The sequence below is a fragment of the Heloderma suspectum genome, chromosome 5, assembly GCF_057233095.1.
Source record: "Heloderma suspectum isolate Gila_16-S chromosome 5, 16-S_ref, whole genome shotgun sequence".
Lineage (NCBI taxonomy): Eukaryota > Metazoa > Chordata > Lepidosauria > Squamata > Helodermatidae > Heloderma > Heloderma suspectum.
This window is the reverse complement of record NC_139462.1, coordinates 175,010,556-175,026,031: the sequence shown is the minus strand read 5'-3', so window position 1 is coordinate 175,026,031 and position 15,476 is coordinate 175,010,556.

Genomic DNA, 15,476 nt, shown 5'->3' with positions numbered 1-15,476 from the left:
GGGACCCGTGTGTGTGTGTGTACATGTGGGTGTATGCGTGTTATGATATAATTAGAGCACATTCTATGGTCAGGATCCAAAGTTCTCCATGCATGTCCCAAATTCTTTCAGAAGAAAAGAAGAGCTTTTCTATTCAGACTACAGATTGCTCTCATAGAGTGGCCAGTTGTGCTCTTTTACAGGTTTGGCTATTGGGCGGTATAGAAATGAAATACATAAATAAAATAAGGCATCCTCTATTTGAAGGCCTGTCCAGTCCAAGTCCAGTATAAAGATAACCATCAGAAGGCAGAGCTGGGCCTTGAAGCTGCCCATCAGCAGCACCAGGACAGCAGACTGAGCAAGGCACACAGGTCACCTGGTCAGAGTCTTCCCCACTATGATGAGATATCCTGTATTTTTATTTAAATTATAATAATTATTTCTAAATTTGGATGTGTACATATAAATTAGCACACGCACATTTTATGCAAATTGAAGTCTTCTTTTGGCCTCTTTTTCGGTGATGCATGTCCTCTTTTTTGACGATTCACAGGTGGCCACCGTACTGCTCTGGAAGGCCCACACCACACCTCAGTTTCAAGATAGCTGTTTGGAGGGGTGTATTATTAACAAACCCCTTGATGGATCACTGCCTTGTTGTGGCGAAGGGGCTTGCGTAACTCAGTGAAGCCATAAGCTATGCCGTGCAGAGCCACTCAAGACAGACAGGTCATGGCAGAGACTTCTGACAAAATGTGGTCCACTGGAGAAGGAAATGCCAACCCACTCCAGTATTCCTGCCAAGAAAACCCCATGCAATGTATCACAAGGCTAAAAGAGATGATGCCGGAAGATGGGCCCCTCAGGTCGGAAGGTGTCCAATATACTACTGGGGAAGAGCAGAGGGAATTTCCAAGTAGTGCCAGAAAGAGTGAAGCGGCTGGGCCAAAGCTGGAAGGACACTCAGCTGTGGATGTGTCTGGTGGTGAAAAGAAAGTCCGATGCTGTAAAGAACAATATTGTTTAGGAACCTGGAATGTCAGATCAATGAATCAAGGTAAGATGGAGGTGGTCAAACATGAGATGGCAAGATTGAACATCGACATCTTGGGAATCAGCGAACTAAAATGGACAAGCATGGGTGAATTTAATTCAGGTGACCATCATATCTCCTACTGTGGGCAAGAATCCCTTAGAAGAAATGGAGTAGCACTCATAGTCAACAAAAGGGTGGGAAGAGCAGCATTGGGGTACAATCTCAAAAACGATAGAATGATCTCAGTACGAATCCAAGGCAAACCATTCAACATCACAATAATTCAAGTCTATGTCCCAACCACTGAGGCCGAAGAAGCTGAGGTTGATCGGTTCTATGAAGACCTACAACACCTTCTAGAACTAACACCAAAAAAAGATGTCCTCTTCATCATAGGGGATTGGAATGCTAAAGTAGGAAGTCAAGAAATCACCGGGATAACAGGCAAGCATGGCCTTGGTGTACAAAATGAAGCAGGACAAAGGCTAATAGAGTTTTGCCAAGAGAACACGCTGATCATAGCAAACAGTCTTTTCCAACAGCACAAGAGGCGACTCTACACATGGACATCATCAGATGGTCAATATCGAAATCAGATTGATTATGTACTTTGCAGCCAAAGATGGAGAAGCTCTATACAGTCAGGAAAAACAAGACCTGGAGCTGACTGTGGCTCAGATCATGAGCTTCTTAAATTGAAGAATGTAGGGAAAACCACTAAACCATTCCGGTATGACCTAAATCATATCCCTTATGAATATACAGTGTAGGTGATGAATAGATTTAAGGGATTAGACCTGATAGACAGAGTGCCTGAGGAACAATGGACAGAGGTCCGTAACATTGTTCAAGAGGCAGCAACTAAATCCATCCCAAAGAAAAAGAAATGCAAGAAAGCAAAGTGGCTGTCTGATGAGGCTTTACAAGTCGCTGAGGAAAGAAGGGAAGCAAAAAGCAAGGGAGAAAGGGGAAGATATACCCAACTGAATGCAGAGTTCCAGAGAATTGCAAGGAGAGACAAGAAGGCCTTCTTAAATGAACAATGCAAAGAAATCAAGGAAAACAATAGAATGGGAAAGACGAGAGATCTTTTCAAGAAAATCGGAGATCTCAAGGGAACGTTTTGTGCAAAGACAGGCATGATAAAGGACAAAGAAGCCAGGGACCTAACAGAAGCAGATGAGATTAAGAAGAGGTGGAAAGAATACACAGAAGAACTGTACAGGAAAGATCTGAATGTCCCTGATAGCCATGATAGTGCGGTCACTGAACTTGAGCTGGACATCCTCGAGAGTGAAGTCAAGTGGGCCTTAGGAAGCATTAGTAACAACAAAGCTAGCAGAGAGGACAAGTATTCCAGCTGACCTATTTAAGATCCTAAAAGATGATGCTGTTAAAGTACTGCACTCAATATGCCAACAAATTTGGAACACTCAACAGTGGCCACAAGACTGGAAAAGGTCAGTTTACATTCCAATTCCAAAGAAGGGGAATGCCAAAGAGTGCTCAAACTACTGCACAATTGCGCTCATTTCACATGCCAGCAAGGTTATGCTCAAAATCCTACAAGGTAGGCTTCAGCAGGATGTGAACCAAGAACTACCGGAAGTATAATTTGGGTTTCGAAGAGGCAGAGGAACTAGAGATCAAATCGCCAACATTCGCTGGATCATGGAGAAAGCAAGAGAATTCCAGAAAAAATGTCTATTTCTGCTTCATTGACTACGCTAAAGCCTTTGATTGTGTGGATCACAACAAACTGTGGCAAATTCTGAAAGAGATGGGAGTACCAGACCACCTTACCTGTCTCCTGAGAAACCTGTATGAGGGTCAAGAAGCAACACTAAGAACCGGATATGGAACAACCGACTGGTTCAAAATTGGGAAAGGAGTACGACAAGGCTGTATATTGTCGCCCTGCTTATTTAATTTATATGCAGAGTACATCATGAGAAACGCCGGGTTGGATGAATCACAGGTCGGAATTAAGATTGCCGGGAGAATTATCAACAACCTCAGATAAGCAGATGATACCACCCTAATGGCAGAAGGCGAAGAGGATCTAAAGAGCCTCTTGTTGAGGGTGAAAGTGGAAAGTGCAAAAGTGGTTTGAAACTCAACATTAAAAAAATGAAGATCATGGCATTTGGCCCCATCACTTCCTGGCATATAGAAGGGGAAGAAATGGAAGCAGTGACAGATTTTATTTTCTTGGGCTCCAAGATGACCGCAGACGGTGGCTGTAGCCATGAAATTAAAAGACGCTTGCTCCTGGGGAGGAAAGCTATGGCAAACCTAGACAGCATAGTAAGAAGCAGAGACATCACCTTGCCGACAAAGGTCCGTATAATCAAAGCTATGGCTTTCCCAGTAGTAACGTATGGCTGTGAGAGCTGGACTATAAGGAAGGCTGAGCGCCGAAGAATTGATGCTTTCGAACTGTGGTGCTGGAGAAGACTCTTACGAGTCCCCTGGACTGCAAGGAGGTCAAATCAATCCATCCTAAAGGAAATTGACCCTGAGTGCTCATTGGAAGGACAGATACTGAAGCTGAAGCTCAAATATTTTGGCCACCTAATGCGAAGAGAAAACTCCCTGGAAATGACCCTGATGCTGGGAAAGATTGAAGGCAAACGGAGAAGGGGACGGCAGAGGATGAGATGGCTAGATAGCATCACCGATGATGCAATGAATATGGACTTGAGCACACTCCGGGAGAAAGCGGAGGACAGGAAGGCCTGGCGTGCTATGGTCAGTGGGGTCATGAAGAGTCGGACACGACTTAACGACTGAACAATTATTAACAAAACTGAAACAGGTCTAGCTTGGACAGAAGGTTAATTCTTTCTAGTACAGAGGTATGGAGGGCAACTGAGGCCCAGTTAACAGGAAGATGTTCCACATGCAGGCATCTTTCACCTAATTTGTCCACTGTGCTTCTGGATTACCTAATAGTATATTATAAAGGATTTTAGTGAAGTGAAAGAAGTGTATATTTGTTGTTATTTCAGAAATATATTGGGAAGTATCTGCATATTGGGGATTTTTTTCCCCCCTACAGCTCACATCATAAACAAGCAATGATGCTCACACTGGTACCAGAGGAAAAAATATATTTCACTCTCACAGGCTTTCATTGAATAAAGAGATTCCAAACTGAGCTCCTTAAAACATCAATGCTCTATATTACTCCCGTGATATACATATAAATCTTTATAATGGGGCACTTTACAAGCAAAACTCCTGAGTCTTTTTTGATTGGTAATCACAGAGTTTCCTTATTAATACAGCAAAAAATGTAAAGAGCATAAACATTTTGCCATCTATCTTTTCTTTCTATGTGGATATACATCAGCAACAGCTTTAAGCATTCTTTATGTTTCACCCATCTTGCTTTTTTATGGGCTTATATGGGAAGAAAATAGTATCAGAAAACTAAATCCGATGACTGCCATTTGATGAATAAATCCTGCTATCTTAGATATTTTGGGTATACACAAGTTGCATTTCTCCATCATCACCAACTTATGAGGGGGACAAAAAATGCATCTGTCTGTTGATCCCCAGTCTGCCCCCAGTATGACATGATTTTACTTGGCTATGCTCTTAGGACCAAATTGGGCACATGTAGGGTTGGATCCAGAATCCGCCTTCTGTTGTCAGAAGAGCTCCATTCATGGAAGGTGCCTCTGCCCAATTTTCAGGAATTTCTCCCTTTCCCCCTTGCTTCACAGCTCACCACATTCATCAGGTTCCCCTGACTCTCTGTGTAGCATTTTCAGTGGGCTGTGGGGGGTGCTGTAGGGAGGAGGGGGCGGGGAAGTCTGCTTCCTCCGGCTCAGTTGCACGTGTCTAAATCTGGATCCCACCCAAGATATTTAAATATAGAACTGTTCCAAGGCACAGAGAAAGACGTGGGTCTGGTTTTAACAGCAAAAGAGGGGCGCAAATGGAGGGCTCTGAATCTTTCCTGAGTCTACCACTTCTCTCCACACACAGGCCATCTCCTCACACCCAGCAGAAGTAACTTCCATTGTTAACGTTTAATTAGGGAGGTGACTTCCAAGAGAGAAGCTGTGGAGAGATTAGATGTGTGCATGGGAGGTGGGTATAGTGCACCCTTGGGAGTCACTGGAACTAGACCCAGGAACCTACAGCTCTGCATGCTTATGCTGAGCCTCTAAGAACTGCAGATTAGACCATCCTCCTGTACTGTGAAATTATATTCTCAGGCTTTGGATTGGCCCCATCCACCCAGGCTGGCCAGTAATGGATTTGATTTATCCTGCACCTGTTCTTTTTAATCTGTTATTTTATTCACCACCTTATGTTCTTATATTCTATAGCATTGTGTAGCTCTGGTGCCTAGTTTGCTTGTTTTCCTCTTCCCTCCCCAACCCTTTTTCCTTTTGTGTTGTGACTTTGTCAGCCTGATGGCAGCGACTGTCTTATTTGTTACTGCTGTTATGTAATCTGCTTTGGGAGCCTTTTTCTTTTTTTTGCTGAAGAGTAAGGTAAATACGCTTTAAACAAACAAACAAACAAACAAACAAAAACAAACAAACATTGTTTTACATGTTGCTAAACTGGCTGTTTTCATCAGTGGTTCAATCGTTTCATTTTTTTAGTGTTGTTTTGTTATTTGTTATAGTGTTGTCATGTGATTGTTTTATTATATTGTGTGAGCCATTTAAAAAACTAATTGGCTACAAGGTATGGCTAATCGTGTCAGAAATAAATAAATATACATTAGTGGTGGCTTGTAACATTCAGGCCTACCTAAAGTGATATATGAAAGGCAAAAAGCCAAAAGGTGTGGTGAATGGCATGTGCCCCCATTCTCTTCGGCTTGGCATAGATCAGGAGGAAGACCACTCACACTGCAATCCTATACTCATCTGCTTAGAAGTCCCATTAAGTTCAATAATATTTCTTCCCAATAGTATTTATTCAGGGTACAGGATTGCAACCCTGAAGGACTAGCTCTTAAAAGATACCAAAAAATAAGCACTGAACTGAAATACAGGAGCCACTGCAATCCTTGATAATTTGCAGCAATCTCCATTGTTTTGCCATATCTGAGCTAGGCCATGGAAATCCCGTTTCCCCCTTACTAGCAAACTACAGTATAGGAAGAACTAACTAAGCTGGCCCAAATATGAACAAAACAAGACCCAGAAATGTTAAACTGCACACAACTGGAACACACAAATATACATTGTATAATATTGTAATATAAGGGGACAAAAAACATTGTGTATACAAAAAGGACCACAAAAGTAACAGCACAATACAAGGAACGGAATCAGAAAATGTAGATGAAATTGGCTAAATGCTACAAGGATGAACAGTAATTAATTGCAGCTGGAAGAACTGTGCTGTGGAGGTTGTGGCCTTCTATTTTTACAGGAATCCAGATACACTCCTGTTTCGCAACAGGCTTCTTCAGAAGTAAAAATCATACAAACTGAAAATAAAGACATCACATATTCATATTAGTACCATATGCACTGTAAATAATATTATCCCCATTTGAGGTTACACAACAATACATAATGGTGTTGCAATCTGGAAAGACCTAATAGTAATAATAAACTCACCACCACGGCTGAGATAAAGACATGGGAGTGAAAATAAGCTCTATATGATATCCAACTGAAATGTTGTTTATCCAATGGAAGACTTCACATCCAATTATCACCCAGTTCTTCCAAAGAATGCAAACTAAAAAACAAAAATAACTTAACACCCCACGAATTTGGACAAAAAATATAACAACGAGAGAAATATAAACGAATATTCAAACCTCACTTCCCCAATGCAACCAAGATAAAGAGGCTTCAAATATGAATGAATACACACAGATTAAACATATCTTCCCTGCGCTCAGACTGTGTCCACATGTCCGAGGTAGGTAAGCAGCTCAGTTTCAAGTAGGGATGCTGGAGAAATTTGAGACAGACTAAAATGAGCTCAGATTTCTAAGAATCCGACCTGTGGAACCTGCTGTAGAGCGACCCCCTCAGGCCACACGGAGTCTGTGGATGTCTGGATATTTTTTTACTTTCCCGAAATTTACGCATATTTATTAGTAGGAAAATATACAAGTTTCTGCTGAGGAAAACTGGAATGGAAGGGGGGACAATATGCTAAATGTTATGTACTAAGGTAAATTATGTAAATTGTTGCGAACCCTCTTATGGAATTATTTACGTATTTTTCCGCATAATGAAAAAAAATACGAATCCATCTGTGAATGGACAATGGAACAAAAGGGACCTGGCAATTCATGAAACGCAGGCAGAGTGGATTTTATACAATCCATACATCCTAGTTTCAAGTTCATGCTAAGCTTTTCCTGTTTTTAAAAGTCACTACAGGGTTTCAGTTCCTGAAGATCTAATGGAAGCTTTCCATTCCCCCTATTGTGTGTGTTTGATTTTGGATGCTAAGTTCCACGAAACGTAATGCCTTTTATCTGTAGAGGACTATCATGAAAAACTATTGGGAGCCAAAGGCTTTGCATGTTGCGCCCACAGCTCCCGAGCACGGTGCCAGCGGAGATTCAGAATGTTAATTCCATAAATGCCTCCAAGTGAAGACTACAGGCATGTCTGTTTAATCTGGCTTTCCCCAAACAATACCACCATCCGGAGAGATCCTCTGACATGCTTTGCGATTATTACTTCTTCTTTAAACGTATGCAATGCTACATAAAATGAATATATATTTTATCCCCATTGGAAAATCTTCATAAAACATATTTTCTCCTTATCATCATCATCTACAAAAACATAGCCACTATGCATCTGAGTGAGTGCAAGAAAATAAAAATTAATGAGAATACCTATATCCCCCAAATATTTCATTCTGATACTCTTTTTTGAAGAAGGGAAAAAAATATTGGTGGTTTACCTCAGTTTGATCGTAACTGTTGCAGCCATTTTCAACAAGCAGTCAGCACATTCATTGCTTGTCCAATGCTGTAGGTTTTTCTTATTTTTAATTTGTGGATTTGATGTGCTCAAAGCGGCTCACAGTATTAATAAAATGCATTGGATATGATAAATGTCACATACTCAAAATGAAACAAAACCAGCCCAGTGGCTACAGGGATAAGATAAGCACCTCATGTTTTCTTCAACTGCCTCCTTCTCTTTCCTTAAATTCTTCCCACAGAGCAGTTAATGGCAGACACAGCCTTGTTGGAAAGGACTGGACAGTCCAGCTGGAGCAGGAGAAGGCACCTGGTTTACTCATCACCTCCCTCCCTTTTCTTCTGGATTTCTCTCACAGGGCAATTGGCAGCAGATGACCATGTGATGTGAGAGGAACAGTCCAGATGGAGCAGGAGAAGACACCTGGTGTGGTCTTTACCTGCTCCCTTTGTCTCCTGGAACCCTTCCCACACTAGAATGGCTTCCCATATTATAATATCTACGATTCGACAGGAAGTGCTCATAACTTATATGCTTATGAGACTAGAATACATGAAGTAGATAAGATGTAAGTATATTGATATGTAATGACTTAATCCAAATATCTGCTTCCTAAGCAGGAGGGAGAGGGGCACTATCTTGCCCTTCAGGCAGCAAATGTCTAGGGCAGGTCCTGTCATGAACTGTGTATTTTCAGTTGTCAGGATCTAGTCCAACCCAGACCCTGGAAAAACCTCTTTGGAGGAAGAGGCATGGGACTCCATGGACACCCCACTCCAATGAACCTGCTGTAGTCCAAAACCAACCTGAAGAGCCCCAGCTCAAGGATGCCCCCCAATAAGCCTTCTGACCTATTCCAAGCATTGATCCCCAATTCTTCCCCTCCCCCTCCCAGCTTTCAAAAGTGAAGATGACAGAAAATTCAGTGGAAAGCTCAGACTTGTCATAGGAGTGCCCATTCAGCTGCCAGAAAGCTTTCACCAGGGGTCGACTCAGGAGGACAGCCAAGCCCAAGATCCAGCTGCAAGCTGAGGAAACAGGAAGACAAGATGCTGGCAGTGGGTATATAAGGCTCTCACTCTCCTTGGGACCTTGACTAGGTTAGCAGCTCCATTTTGAGCTCATTAATGTCCACCTCCAGACTCAGAACTCCCTGGCTGTTAGTTCTGACTCTGGTACGGGTCATGGACACTTTTCAGTACAGTTGGGATACCTGTTTAATTTATTTTTTTCATTGAATATTGGACTACTTTGTGCCCCCGCACACACCTTAAAAACACTTCTGGGGTTCCTGCAACCTGTACCTCCATGGTCCCAGCAACACATTGGAGGGATAGGCATTAAATTAGAACTACAAGTAAGCTTTCATTTTTAACAATTTAAAAAGCTATAATTGTAAAGAGAAGAGTGGAGATGATCTCCCTAGAGGTGATCTCTTCTCTCATAGAGATGATCTCTCCAGATAAATATGTATTCTATGAAGCAGGGATTGGCCACTATTTTAAATAAATAAATACAAACTTCTGATATCTTGTCATCTTCTGCTCAGAGAGACCCAATACTCCACCAAACCTCAACAAAGCAAATCCATCTACTTATTAACTTTTAACATCAGCCCTTCATAACACCAACTGTGTCTAACTGGGCATAGAAACAGCACCATTTGTATTGATGCTGTAGTTGGTTGCAAACTGAAGAGCCTGTGTGACAGATGCTACTTCATTTGGCTCCCAAGACAAACATTCCAGAATGGCATTAGATTTCCATCAGGCCCAACTAAAGGTGATGTGATCTGTCACTGGATCTCCTGATATCTTTTTATTTTGCAAATAGCAACCATGGGGAGCATTTAGAGGTATGTGCTACCTCCAGTATCAGAGGCAGTATGTCTGTGTACACCAGTTGCTGGGGAACATGGGTGGGAGGGTGCTGTTGCACTTGTGTCCTGCTTGTGGGTTCCCAAGCAACAGTTGGTTGGCCACTGTGTGAAAAGAATGCTAGACTAGATGGACCCTTGGTCTGATCCAGCAGGGCTGTTCTTATTTTCTTATATTTGGATCAGAACCATTGGTTAGGATGCAGATTTACAGTGGATCAACTGTGCTGGTGGAAATGGACTTTCCCACCCCCTCCTTCCCATATCAACCCCTCCAGCCACCTGAAAATGCTACACAGAGAGTCAGGAGACCCTGCTGAGTTCGGTGAGCTGTGATGTATGAGGGAGGAGGGATCTCCAAAAATTGGGCAGAGAGACTTTCCATGAGCAGAGCCCTTCCTCTTGTGGAAGGTAGATCCTAGATCCAGCCCATGGTGTAGGGCGATAGAACTGCCCCCCCTGCCCAGTTCCCCATTGCATATCACCCCTGATCCTAGAGCTGCTATTAGCTGTGGAGTGGGGGGCGGCGTGTCGGGGGGAACATAAGGCATAATATGAGTTCCTGTTAAGTTTACCCCTCTGTGGCGCTTAAGCAGAACTCTGGAATGTGTGTGGATTTGCATCAAATGACATGGGAGGAAGGAAGAGTTAATCCCCACTTCTCCTAAGCCATGGCCCATTTCTAACACAAAGACCCTCCTAAACAGCTGCTTTTTGCAAAAGAAAAAGACACTGAGGAATCCAGTCATAGAACTCCCACATCATATTTAGTTTAGCCTTCAGTGTCTACTGAAACTAGGATGCTGGGTTTTCACAGTGCTTGCATTACAGGGGAACCAAAAGGAGCTAAGCATCCTTACCTTTTTTGCTGGCCATGTGGTTACTATTTTTTAGAAGGCTGTTGGGGGGCATGGTTCATCTAAAACATGGATGGAGTCAGGCGGTAGGCCTTTTAGATTTCATTAGGCCTCTACCTTTAGGTTTTGGAACAGAAGCATGAAAGCTTTGCAGAAGAATTTCAAATATGATTTTATTTCTCTTTGAGAATGTTCCTTTAATAAAAGAATGCCGGAACTCTACTTCCTATATTTGCTTCACGTTCACTTTTTTTTGGGGGGGGGGATTTCCCCCCAAATCCTGAAAACAGGAAAGAGAAAATGTCAAAACGAACTTGCCAATATTTTTTAGATCTCCCAAGCCTGGCCCAGAGGCCAACTTTAGCAAGCTAGTTGAGTGATGACAGAAATGCATAGCATAAGTGGGAAATGAGTTAACCAAAGTTTCCTGGGCAGGATTCAAAATGGAGTGCAGAAAGCTGAAGGCACTCGTACATGTTTCATTGTCTAACACTTACCTCAGGAAAGCCTTGATCCTACAAGGTGATGTGTATCAGGCCCAACCCAACAAGGTGCTTTAGCATATGTTTAATTTGAAACACATGAGTGATCCCATTAAGTCAAAATATACCCTCGCAAGCTTAATGCCGGGTTATGTACTTTGCTGGATCGAGCACCTTGCAACCAAATGAACAAACAGAACATTTGTCTCGGAAATGTCTAGAGCCGTTCAGAGGCAGCTGCTCAGCACAAGCAAATAATGTCAGGAAGCGTGATGGCGGTTGCAGGGTAGTGATGGTGGCGATGGTGGGAAAGGGTCTGGCGTTTTTAATTGCATCCTGTAATGTGACTACAACATGATAGACGATCTGGTGAAGGAGAAATAACCCCCAAATTCTTGCCTACCATTTAATCCCTGGTTAGCAGCTTCAAAAGAACGGAAAGGAGCCGTGTTTAACTTATTCCTCTGCACCTAGACTAGTAAATCATAGCTAATTATTTATAACTTAGAAAGAAAATTCACAAAGCTTAGCAAACAGTCAATTGTTTTAATAGGCAGCAAGACTAGACAGGAATATTTTCCCCAATGCTTTTTTCTATTTGCCAAAGTAAACTCTGCAAATGTAAAGCCTCCGCAGACTTTTTTCTTCTTCTATTAAAGCTGCTATTGTTCTGTCATTCCCAGTAAATTTCTCCTTTCTTCTTTCTTCTTTTATTAGGCTTCTACTCCAGAAGGTAAAATCTGAGTGAGAAATTTGTAATGATCTCTCTCTCTCTCTCTCTCACACACACACACACACACGCGGTAGTAGTTGTGATCTCCTGCAAGAGGTATGGAATTTCTTCCTGCTGTGCCAGCTCTATGGAAGGCTGCTACATTTCATGCTACAGAGGTGTTTAAAGTGCATATCTGGCACTTGAAACACCCAGTATAGATTTCGGCAAATGTCTATAAAGCAAAGGCTACTATAAGGCTTCAGATCTAGTTACAGCCAGCAAAGTTCACAGGACACCCTAAAGATGAAAATCCTTTAAAATATTCCTAACAACCCTCCCTAAAGGAAGAATGGAATTGTTTGAGTTTGTTGGTCAACAGAGATGAAAAGTAGAGACAGCAGGATATAATTGTACTCACACATATTCCAGTTTGGGGATGGTCAAAAGGAAAGAAGTGGGAGACAGTTGAAACACAGTAGCAACATCTACAGCAGCATCCCCCAATCTCAATCTGCTGCCTTCCAGATGTTTTAAATTTCAACTCCCATCACCCCCAACCATTGGCCATTGGGAGTTGTAGTCCAACACTTCTGGAGGGCACCAGGTTGGAGGAGGTTGCGCTATGCCCTGGGGAGGGCATATTTTCTATTAGCAACCCTCCCAGTCCCTTCATTAAGCCCCACTGCCTGCCACTGGAAAGAGCCAAGAACTGCAGATTGTCCAAGTGAGGAGATGTCCCCCTACTCAGGGACCAAAACAGCTGGTGCTACTGGGCCCTGGTTGCGGGGCAGCACACACAAAAGAGGTTGTTCTCCCCTTTGGTTACCATGGAAACTAAGTGCATCAGTTAGATCAGCCACCCCAGCAGCAGCATCTAAGGGACAAAACAGATCTGGCAGCTACATCTCTTTTTTCTCTTCATTTTTACACTAGAGTGGGTGCATGGCCCCAAATCTAGAACATGACCCTAGTGTGGGGGTAGGGAGGCCCTGCACTTACTCTAGAGTAAAAATGAGAAGAAGAAGAAGAAGAAGAAGAAGAAGAAGAAGAAGAAGAAGAAGAAGAAGAAGAAATACATAGCTGCTAGATAAAAATTTAAAGTAATGTCTGTTTTGGCCATAAGGGTCAAATTACACATTATGTTAATTACATCACATGCAGCTGACCCTCTTTAAAAAACCCCCATTTTACTTGAAAGTAAGCATGCATGGACTCAGTCCAGATTGGGGCCACTCTGCATGGGGTGCTTCCTTCCTAAAATCCTCCCATCCCCGCACAGGAATTTGAAAAAGAAAATTCTCCATTGGCATTAATAGAGACTTTTTTCTTCTTTTTAACTCCTATATGTGCATGTGTGTGAGGGAGGAGATTTCAGGAAGGAAACAGCTGGGGTGCTTAAACCTCCCGCCCCCCACAAACACACAGTGGTCCCAATGTGGATCAGGGCACCACATACTTACTTCCAAGTAAAAACCCAAAGGGTCAGATGTTTGCTACATAATTAATGAAATGTGCAGTTTGAGCTGTGGGGATTCCCCTTCATTGGGGTGTGGAGATCCCCCCTCAAATTTTCATAACAAATATTTTGTCTGTTACGTATTAGTTTTCACTTATTGTCAACCATCTTGGAGACTGTCGGGCAGAAAGTCAGAATATAAATGTTTTCAATAAATATATGATAATGAATAACTTGTTATTCAAATCCAGCAGACATTGCACCAAGAACCATCAGTGAAGTGTGTGCCTGTAGTCTGCTCAGGTCTTCATTTTGTGGTCAATGTATTGACCACCCATAAAATAAGAAAGGTATAATTAAAGAGGATCTTATACCTTAAGAAGACCCTACACTTAGATATTTATAAGGCGATGAACCTGGGCTTGTCAGTAATGGTATACAAAATCAGCCAGTAATGTTACAACTACAGAATATTGGTGCAACCATACATTTTAATGTTTGAGCTGTCATTCATATTTAATTGTGGAAATGAAGCAAGGGACATGTGTGCCTTTCTTGTTCGCTTCGCTGTATCTAGAACTAAAAGGAAATACGAGGAATACAATTTCCTATGAAACCTTTTCTTTTCAGAGTTACAGTACACTTTTGGATTGTCAAACCAGTCTTCTTGGCATCTGTATTCCCCTTCAACCCAAAGCAAAGGGAGGGGGAAATGTTAGTGAAAGATGTGACAAGCAAAAATCACCTCCAGGATTCAAAGAGATTGTGTGCTCTGATTACTTTGTGTTTAAAAAAAGAGCATTCAAAGCTGCATTTAAATGTTTGGTTTTCCATTTATCTATCCATCCCTATGATTCTACTGCTCAGCTGGAAGTGCGTTATTATTGGGCAGTGTTGTGCCTATCGTTTCAATATTTTCCCTTTCACATTGAGTAATTTTAAAGAAAATAGCTGTTTTAAAAAAAAATTAATAAAATCCATCCATGGTGGGGCTCACAGTTTGAGAAAAATAGGGAATGGGTAACAGACTACAGCCAGGAATACTCTGGGCAATGAAAGTATAAGCATTAAGTCACAGCTTTGCCAACGCAATTTGATCTTTAACTGTCAACCCTGCTGCTGTTCATTCTTAGGTTGTAATGCGGACAAATGGCATCTGAAATGCTGCTAAGATGATCCCCTCCCCACCCCAGGGATTTGGATCTACTCTCCTGAGGCGAGACACTCTAGGCATTAACCTGTCATAACAGCATTTTCAAACATAGCTGTTCCCAATTGAAACCTGGTAGCCTTCCATATGCATTCTATATTCCCAATGTCAAAGTAATCAATCAACAGGTCCTGAGGGCATGCTTTGGCTGGTGGGGACTGACTATGAAGTATGGCTCCGTTATGAACTTTCCCAAGCACAATGCAGCTGCATCGTTTGTTCACCCATTTGCTTAACTTAAATAGAGGTTGGTGGTTATGCTTCTGCTTCATTGTGCTCTCCTCCTAATTATCAGCGTATTTGTTTGAGAGACAATTAGCCACCTGGTTCATTTTCCCATTGAAGTCAGGTCATCATGAGTTACATCTGCTTTTAGGACTCTTCAAGTCCAAGACATAATAAAAAAGATGATGGCTATGATGATAAAAATTGTGCTGGGTTGGGCATAAGTTATACAGCATCCTGAGTTTGTCAGGGAGGGTAGGTTTACATGGCTGTTGCAGTGACGGCCCCAAATCTGTGAGTCCCAATAAGGTAGATGGAAACGAAAACGGCTGCACAATGCCAGAACTCCTTCAGCCCACAAGTGACAAGCAAGCATATTTTGCAAAGGTAGAGCAACAATAGCAAGGTGAAGTGACTGTGAGACATCATTTTTCCCCAGGGCACCCTAGTGCTATGATAGGAAAAAAGTGACAAGTAAGCATTGTGGTGCATTCTCAATCTACATAAAAATAAAGTTGTTCAGACCTATGGGTGTTTCCTTTTTCCTTTTTCTTTTTTCTGTTGAAGTGCTTTATAATGTGGCATAAGATTATGTGAGACGCAAATTTACTTTTATAATCCCATATGTTTGAGTGAAACTCTGTATCTTAAAGTAGGATTTTATTACGGTAGAACCTCATTAATTCTCACTAATGACTG